Source organism: Juglans regia, chromosome 4 (genome assembly GCF_001411555.2).
Source record: "Juglans regia cultivar Chandler chromosome 4, Walnut 2.0, whole genome shotgun sequence".
Taxonomy (NCBI): Eukaryota; Viridiplantae; Streptophyta; class Magnoliopsida; order Fagales; family Juglandaceae; genus Juglans; species Juglans regia.
In genome coordinates this window covers 6,566,472-6,576,935 of record NC_049904.1, presented here as the reverse complement: position 1 = coordinate 6,576,935, position 10,464 = coordinate 6,566,472, and positions in this window count along the sequence as shown.

The window sequence follows — 10,464 nt, the reverse complement described above, 5'->3', positions numbered from 1 at the left end:
CTGGCACAAACAGTAAATACTTTCGAATTCAAGTTTTAGATATGAGCTCGATTACGTAGAGTTTGGGTAGGGAGCTTGTGCGGGCATAGGGCGGGAGATTGACTCGACCGCGTATGGTGCGAGAGCGGAGCTTGGCTAATGCGAGAGATGGGCTCGACTGCGTATGGTATAAGCGTGGAGCTCAGATGATGCGGGAGATGGGCTCGACTGCGTATGGTATGAGCGCAGACCTTGGATGATGGCGGGAGATGGGCTCAACCGCGTATGGTATGAGCATGGAGCTCGGATGTTTGTCGTTTATTCGTATAGTGTATGTTTGTTTGAGGTCTTTATCTTGTTGTTGGCACTGGAGTTTGTGTGAGTTAACCGACGCTAAGTGGTCAGAGGGCCAGTCGACCCCCTGGGTCCACGTTAGGTGGTTGCTCAACCCGTCGACTCGTTCCCAAAGGTTACCTGGGCAAGGTGGTTGTGGCTCGACTCAAGGGACCCATGTTCTTGCAAGTGTAAAGACTCGGCTTTTATCGAGTTAAGGGACCCGTCTTCTTGAGAGTGTAAGGACCCGTCTTCTCATTAGTAAAAATAAATTCACACAAATTTTGTGAGATAATACTGAGAAATTTCTAATTGTTGTAGTCAGTCCTTGCTTGGCTGAAAATTGTTCGCAGCTATCTGTAGAGGTGGGCAGCTGGGCCCCTCCCTCGCTGCCCCACAAGGGCGGGATAGGGGCAACCCTCGCCCCACAAATCCCCCACCTCGCCCCATATATATAAATATATATATAATAAAATTAAATTAAAAAAAAAACCAGGCATGCCTGGGTTTTTTTTTTAAATATACCCATAACGAAACGACGCCGTTTCATAATGTAAAACTGGCGTCGTTTCATTTTTTGTTTAGAATTCCCCCGCCCGCGTGAGATCACCCTCCCAATCCCCACTCACCCATAATCTCTCTCTCTCTCTCTCTCCCTCACCGTAGCCGTTGCAGTAGCCTTCCGTGACTCCATCTTCATCTCCGTTGCCGAAGGTAAGAAACCCTAAATCTACTACACTTTTTTGTGATATTTATTTTCTAGAATGGAGATTGGATGAATGATGGGGTTTAATCGAAGATAGAGGATGAGATTTTGTGAATTGTGTGCTGTGGAGACTTGATTGTGCATGTGGTTCACTGGTTTGAATGGTTGATGAACAATGTGTACAGTGTGTTCGTGTGTGAATCTCTCCGTGATTGGTTTATTGTTTTTCATTTTTTTTTTGAAATACCCTAAAATAATTTAGGGTTTCGAATTGGAACCCTAATTTAGGGTTCCAATCCAAAACTCTAAATTGATTTAGGGGTTTCAATCCTTGAAACCCCTAAATTATTTTAGGGTTTTGATATTATTTTAGGGTTTCGGATTAGGGTTCCAATTACTATCGATACTAAATTTTGATCTATTAAACTGACGGTAATAAACTGATCTTAGGTTAAAATATATATATATATATATATTATACATTCCAATTACTATCAATACTTTCTTAGTTTTTTACCAAAATTATCAATTTATACTTTAAGCTATTAATTAAATTTTGAGGATTTACATTAATGTGGGATAAGATCTGATCATTAATATCGTTAATTAGCGCATCCTATTTTTTGTTTTATGAACATGAAGGGTTAGAATTTAAACCAGGTGGATGAAAATCACAAAATTTTGTTAATTAATTTATGATGCAAGTTGATAACTTTGATAGTTTAGTACGTATGTATTCAAATTATAAAAATAATTAATAGTAGTTGGAGGATAGAAAATGTAGCTTAATTGCCAAAAACATCTTTGTATGATCTGTTAATATTTGAGATGATTACATGTTACTTACGTTAGGAAAGTATTTTTTTTTTTTATGTTTGATGTTTGATCATTGATGTTTGATGTTTGATCTTCCAACTTTCAATATATATGTTAATGCTTGGATATTAATTGTTTGGCATCTTGTTATGTTTGCTTTAATTTCAGATTTCTTGTTTGCTTGAATTCATGGATATACCAACAGATTCTAGTGCGAGCTCCATTTTCCATGCCCAAGGTACCCATATCCCCACCCCTACCCCTACACCTACCCCTACCCCTACCCCTACCCCTGACCCAACGCCTACCCCTAAGACACCTTGCCTCACCCCCAAGCCCAACAAGAAATCTGCTTCTATAGTTTGGGTTCGTTTCACCAAACTAGAGAGTGGTAACCCCAATAACCCCCAAGCCAAGTGTAACCATTGTGGAAAAATCTATAGATGCCACTATAGGAAACATGGCACCTCACAATAAAATGTGCACTTAGAAGAGCAATGTAAAACAAATCCAATATTAAGATCATTACAAGTGAAGAGCCAATCTAGGTTAGAAATTGGACTTAAAAAAATGGCGGATGAGACTAGTGGGGGTGCAATTTTGAGGATGTATACTAAGTATGATCCCGATGAGTGTTGAAGACACCTAGCTCGTATGGTCATATGGACGAGTTACCTTTTCAAGTTGTTGATGGGAAAGGGTTCCAAACGTTTGCTCGCTACATAGAACCAAGATTTAATATTCCTTCTCGCCAAACGATGGTAAAAGATGTAAAAAAATATTTTTGGTTAGAAAAAAAGAAGTTGAGGGGTGAATTTGCCAGTCAATTTGTTTGTCTTATCACTGATACTTGGACATCAATCTAAAACTTTAATTATATGTCTTTAACAGTACATTTTGTTGATTGTAATTGGACATTGCATAAGAAAATCATAAAATTTTGTCAAATCACTGATCATAAAGGTGAGACAATTGGAAAAGCCGTAGAGGCCGTAATAAAGGAGTAAGGATTGACTCGAGTTCTTACAATCACAATTGATAATGTCTCATCTAATAATGTCACATTGGGACATCTGAAGACCTATCTTAGGAGACAAATAAGACAATCTTGGATGGTGAGTGTCTACATGTGAGATGTGCGACACATATTCTAAATCTTATTGTTACTGATGGTTTGAGGGATCTTCATGACTCGATTGCTCAGGTCAGGACTGCTGTGAGATGGGTGAGATCTTCTCCTTCGAGGTTGGAGAAATTCAAAATTGCTTCAAGGTCTACAGGCCTAACATCCAAGAAGGGCCTTTGTACTGATATACCTATATGATGGAACTCAACATTTTTTATGTTGGAGGCGGCCTAAGAATATAGGTTGGCATTTGCACTATTGGGTGATGAAGACATCCTATATATTAAATATTTTGATGATCACAGGGGATTAGGGAAACCAGTTGATGATGATTGAGAGATTGTATCTGTTTTGTAGAGATTTTTAGGCTTTTTTATAAGGTCACAACGACGATATCTGGAACTTTGTACCCTACATCCGATCAATTCTATCAGCAAATATGTAGGGTAAAAGAAGAATTAGATGACATGGTCACGAGTGGTCACATTAGGCTGCGGGATATGGCATTGGTTATGAAGTCAAAATACGACAAGTATTGGGGAGATTTTACTAGAGCTAATATTTTGTTATATGTAGCTGTCATCCTTGACCTGAAGTTTCAGGTGGATGGCATGTTATTTGGATTGGGCCTTGCGTACGGGCAAGCATGGACAGAGCTTATTGCAGCGATGGTTCGGGAAACCCTTAGTAGATTATTTGATGAGTTTACTGTCATGCAGGGTGGTAATATTTTGCAGTACCTACACCTATCCCCCCACTGGTTCAAAAAGTTGATAGTGGAAAAAGACATAGATTGGACTGGGGTGAGAGGTTTGAGCAGACCTCCTTAATGTGGAGTTATGTAGAGGATCTGTCAAAGATAGATAGATACTTAGCAACGGAGGTAATACCATTTTCACGATATTTCGAAATATTAAGTTGATGGAAGGTGAATGTCGTGAAGTATCACATCCTTGGAGAGATAGCCTGCAGTCTTTTGGCCATCCTTGTTAGCACCGTAGCCTCAGAGTCAACCTTTAGCACCAGAGGCATGTATTGGATTCATTTCGGAGTTCATTAGCTTCTACCACTGTAGAGGCTTTGATTTGTACGCAGAATTAGATCAGGGGAACTCCAATTCATGTTCCGGATATTCTTGAGTATGAGGAGGCCGATGTCGAGGAAGAGGGTAGTGATCAGCCCGGATCTAATATTTATTTTAATTTCATATTCTAATTTCTTATTAATTAATTTATTTTTATTTAATTGGTATTCATTAATTTCATTTCAAATTTTATTGTTATAGTGATATATGAGACGACGTCTACAGCTACCTCCAATGTAGTATGACTTTGTATTGGACCCACCATTACCAAGGTTTGCACAATTTGTCCTTTATTTGTTTTTTACATTTATAATTTTATATCATATTTTAGTATCTAATTATTTTGCTTGTATGCTTTTTAGCTTTTATATTCTCAATATACATATGCCAAATCCTAATTACCAATCTATGCTCATCTGCCTCATCTTCATTCCAATTCCAATTGCCCAATCCCAATCTCATCTTGGTTAGTACTTTTAATATTTTGTATTTTAATTTTTTAAATTAACTTTATAATTCTAATTTGTTTTATTTTTAACTTATTAATATTTCAGGTTTTATAATTTATTAACGTTTATGATCTTTATTTTCAGTCTCACAACAATTGACACAATTCACCACTCAGTGAACTCACCGCCACAACGCCATCCCAAATTAATCAAATTGAAAAGTTAAGAGTTATAATTGTTAATTTACAATTAAGTACAATATTGCTACAATAGTTAATAGTATAATTTGTAATATTTAATATTTTTATAGGAGTTTGTAATATTGTAATAGTTTAAGTTTATTAGTTCTCTTAGAGTCTTAATTTGTATAATTATAAATTGTAATTTGTAATAGCTTAATGCCTTAGTGATGATTATTACTTAATTAGTTAATAGTTGAAATTTACTATATAGTTAATAGTTTTATCTATATATATATGTATATATTTTTTCAATTTTTAAATATATATATTTTTTTAGTTAAATTCTGGGCCCAAAGTGGCCCAAAAATAAATTTTGGGCCATTTAGGGTCCAAAAAAATGAGCTTGATCGAAGGTAAAGTAGGGGGTGGACAAATGGGGGTCCACCCCGCCGAACAGACGGGGTACTCCACCCCCGCACGGGCGGGGGCGGGGTACTGGGAAGATTTGGACACCCCCGCCCATGCGGGGGTTGGTGAGGGGTGCCACGCCCCTTAAGGGCAGGTAGCACCCCTAGCTATCTGTTGCTTTGCCCTTCTTTTTCTCTTTCTTTTTTTATTTTTTGGAAGCATGCCAAATCTTTTTGCTAGTCTGAACCGAATTGTGCCGAGCCCTATGTAGACTAGGTGTTTTCCAAGCTGTTCAAGTGACGAATTGCCAAGTCCCACGTAACCAAGAAATGCTTGGAAACCGGAGGAGGTACTGAGTCCAGTACACACAGGAATGTTAAGCTAGTCTGACCTCTACGCATGCCTGGTCTGAGTTAGCGGTCATGGGCTAAGCATGTTGGCTTCCATACGATGAGTGGTCTAGTTTGGACTAGGTGGCCTAGGAGCTGGGCAAGTATGGGTTGTGACTCCCAAGCTACGTGACTACGAGTTGCGGTGGGGACTCCCGAACGGGTGTGCTGCCGAGCTGAAGGGTTGGGTCCGGGCTGAGGAGATGTTGTTCCAAGCGGAACCAACCATGTGCAATGAGTTTGCCCGAGCTAAGGGACTGTTGTGGATCATGAACTAGAGAGGGACCCGTGCAGGATGTCTGCCGAGCCGATGTGGAGAACCATGAGCTTCGGAGGATCTGTGGGGGTGTCTGCTAAGCCAAAAGACTGTTATGGACCTTGAGCTGGCGAGGGACCCGTGTGGGATGGCTACCGAGCCGATGTGGAGAACCATGAGCTTCGGAGGATCTGTGGGGGTGTCTGCCAAGCCAAAGGACTACCGTGGACCGTGACTTGGCGAGGGGCCCATGTGGGACAGCTGCCGAGCCGAGGGGTGGAGGAGTTGTGGAGGACCCAGTGGGGGTAGTGCCCAAGCCGAAGGAGAGGTGGGGGAGCTGTGGAGGACCCCGTGGGGGTAGTGCCCGAGCCGAAATAGAGTTGGAGGAGCTGTGCCTGAGTCGAGGTGCGTCTGCCAGTGGTTCTAAAAAGCCTCCACCACGAACAGGCTGCCATGGGTCATCTCTAAGGGGACAGACGACGCCGGCGGTTCGCATGGACTCTGCCGGCATTGCCCCTGGCCCCGTGCTCGCAGCTGGAGGTCGCGAACACCTTGTCGTGCGCACGGCACAGCCCGCATGGGGGCACGGTTGTTGTCCACTATGTGCATGTCGCGGGTGTCGGAGACACAGCTGGTGCAACCAGAAGACGCCGGCGGACCACCGGGGTCTCCGCCAGTGTCCCCTCCACAGGCTACACGGTTGGGCTGCGCAAAAGCCCACGAGCCCGACAAAAGTTGCTCGCTCGGGACCACTTCTGGGTGGGGAGATGGCTGTTGGAGACCAGTCCAGAAGAATCAGATGACGTTAGCGGCCACCATCCGGAGGTCGTCATGGTGGCTGCCGACGCTGTATCTAGGTTGTGCAACGGCTAGGCCGTGGCACCATCGGGGGCGTGGCAGGCGTGGTTCATGTGGAACCACGCCGTGGGTGTGGGGTGGTCGGCGACCACCCCAGTTGGCTAAGACGGCTCCGACGGTATGTTTAGTGGCCGCCGGCACCACCTCCCACAGTGCTACGGCGGGCCGCAGCATCACTAGGTGCACGGCATGCACCCAGCCGGTACGTGCCCCTTGCGGGTCTACTATGCGTGCACGCATGGTAGACGTGCTTGACATTGTGCACTTAAGTGCATAGTGCCACCGTGTACTATTCTCGTCTCTGGCTGTCCCCACCTTGAGTACAGTGTCTCGGGTGTTGTGCATAAATTAAACTCCCAGAGTTGGAAGATGGGCAACCTGATCGGTGTGCTTTTCACTGTCCGCCCATTTTTCATAAATGTAAATCTTATAAGAAATTTAGAATACTCATCTGGGGGGGGGTGTGTCATCTGTCCATTCGGTGATTTATATAGTGTCAAAAATCGTCCTTCTCCCACCTCCGACAAAGAGAAGAAATTAGATCCCACAGACAGTGCCACTGTTGATGCGGTAAAAATCACTTAACAGGCCAGAATGGGAGAAAGAGTCATTCACAGCCCACTGGGCGATTTGAGCCTCATTCGGTATTGTTTGGAGCCCCCGATAGTGTTCCGGTGTGGCTGTACAGTGGCTGTGCGTACATCTTTGGCGGTGAATGGAAAACATAGAAATAAAAAAATGAATACATGGATTTACGTGATTTGGCTTAATGCCTACGTCCACGGGCGTTTGGGGAGGAGAAATCCACTATAATATTCTTGTTTACAGTCTCTCATATCTCACTGTACAATAGTGATGCTACATATAAATTTACTGGAGCAGAGGCATTCGCTGGAACTCCCTTGTTTGAAAGAGCTGTCGATGGGGAAGAAGAAGCTAGGAGAAGAAGATGAAGACCCCCAGACGAATGAGAGAGAGCCTTTGTTTATACTGAATGCCTTTTCCCGCGTGCGCCCCCTCTACAGGTAAGGCCACGCCTTCTGACCGCGCCCCCTGCCCTCCCTAACAACCCATTACTTCCTAACAGCCCCACATCCTTGTTGTCCCCTAGCCCTTACTCTCTACATGCCTCCCTGCCCCCTTTATCCCCTATTGGGCCCAAGGCGGATAGCTTTATCCCCCCTCAAATAGATATTGAATTAAACGAACAAAACTTGATCATTCGGTGTTCACTCGATCTCCTTTCTTGAATCAATATTGCGCAACTATATATAGTCGATAAAGACTGAGGAACTGGTATAGTTTCTTGACATAACATAAAAGAAACAAGAAAATCTTATGGGATATTGCGGGATGCTTAATAAACATGGGTCGATTTAGGCTGAGTTTGAATGTTGAGTTGAATAGCTTAGTTCTTTATGAATAGTAGTGAGTTGTGTAGTGGATGAAGTTATATGGAACCCATCTAAACTGAATTTAAAGCGTGTTTGGATGTTAAGATGAATTTAGTACTTTTTAAGGGAAGTTGAAAAAGGTTTTAGGTCCCACGTATAAAAATGTGTTAAGTTGAAAAATATTATAGGTTCCACGTGTAAGAAGCTTTTGAGTTGAGATGAGTTGAGTAATTTGAGAGTTGAGTATTTGAATGTTAGACTCAGTGTAAAATTAGACTAAGCTCATTTGAATCTTGAAACCAAACGCAGCCTAAAGGTTAGCTTCTCGACCCAATAAGATTGTCACTTTTCGACTTTTATCGGGTTTGTGCATTCATGAAAATAAGGGTTTGTTTGTTGGAACTTGACACAACAAGGTTTTGTTTTGGAACACATCTGTTCTTAGACTACTTCATGATTATTTTTCACAAATAGTTTATTACTATTTACAAATTATTTACTACTATTTTATTATTATTCATAAATTATTTTACTATTATTTATAGATAATTTGAAATACTCTTAACATCTAAACGAGACCTATATGTCTCGGTTGAACCAGGCTCCAACATTTCCCTCCTATTAAGACCATGTTTAGATTCAAAATTTTTCACCTCAGTCAAAAGACATTTCCAAACTGAAAGCACATAAAAACAGTGAAACCAGTAAATCAAACTAGTAATATGTCAACGAGAAAAAGGGGGAAATTGCTTCTAATGAATGTTCCAATAATCACACTAGTGTTTAACCTAATAAAGTGTAATTGATGTTGCTCCGAATACTTAACATCCCATCATTGGTTAGGTCCCATGCATTCAGCTAATGTCTTTAGTTAAAGAGTAATACTAGAGCATGCGCTCAGTGGGAGCTCTCGTTAGAGTATTTTATGTATTTTATTTATATATATATATATTTTTAATACTTTTAAATGTTTTTAAAAATTAAAAAAATACATAATATTAGTAAAAAATATTTCTTTAATAACAAAAACAAAAATCTCAACAGTAGCCGGCGGCGGAAAGACTAGTATTGTTCTTAGTTAAGAGGTCTCTTTCTGTGGGGCTTGCATGAGCTAGAGCGCTGGATGGTTGTATTCATGTGGGCGGGACTTGTGTCATAATGAAAAGCAAAAAAGTGAATACCATAACATAATAATGTGTGTAGGTTTGGGGATGGTCCTAGGCTACTAGCTAGCTTGGTTTCTTTGGGTATGGCTTTGGGGGGGCTGTAAATCAGGTTAGACAGACAAGTACCCCAACTCCGGGCTAGCAAAGTAGGTGGTGATGGATGCATGATGCCTCATGGCCCAACGATTTAAATACGACAAATATTATTTCAAATTTTATAAAGATAAATAATAAATTGACAGATTTTACTCTATATCAACTATTATTTATTTTTCATTTTATACTTGATAATTTTTTTTAGTAGAGCTACTCTGTCGCCCTACTCTTAATACTGGGCATACCGTTCAGTGATTTTTTTTCTTTTCACATTTTTTTAATACATTTAAATATTTTTAAAAAATAAAAAAATATACCAATATACTTAATATCACTTCCTTAATTATTAAGTAAAAAAATTTTTTTTTTACTAGTTGTCAAATGGAGTGATCAAAATGGAGAGGCAAAGTAGTTTTATTTTTATTTTTTTTAAGATGTGGGGTGTGGAATAATGCAGTGGCGGACCTACACAGGGATAGGGGGGCCATGGCCCCCCCCAAAGTTTGAAAAAAAAAATTTGTATTAGTATTTTTATGATTTAATAGGATTATATTATCTCATATTGTGTTGATTTTCTCTCTAAAACTTTATCTTAACCTCCTCTACAAAATTATTTTGATCTTATAAATTATTTTGACTCAAAAATAGAATAAAAAATATTTTATTATAATTTTAGTTTTACTCGGCCCCCCATAACAAATTTCTGTTTCCGCCACTGAAATAATAAATAGTGACTGATGAGAATAACTATTATAAATTGATACACGGTAACTTTTTAATGTATGAAATCATATTATTTATAAGTTTTATTTTTTACTTTTTAAAATTTAATTTCTCCTTAAATATTGCATCACACAAGTGAGACAGCCATGGCCAAGAGCACGGGAAAGATGGATCACGGGGGTAGTGAAGTCAACTTATTTCATGGGTTCTCTTGTTCTATATATATATATAGTACGTGATGTGTCTCTCAGTACTAGAAGTAATAAATATTAAAGTGGATGTGTTTGGTTGTTTTGAGGGCAGGAAAAAACCAAAAAGAGATTAATCCATCTCCGGTCTTTGATGTACTTGTGTGACCGAACAGGATGTATAATGACCCAAGCCAATGTCTTATAATAAGCTAATATTATGTCTGACATGTTGTTTTGATAGCATGCATGATAACTGTTTAACAGAGTGTTTTCCAAATTAAATGAAGTGAAGGAGTACATGACGTGCT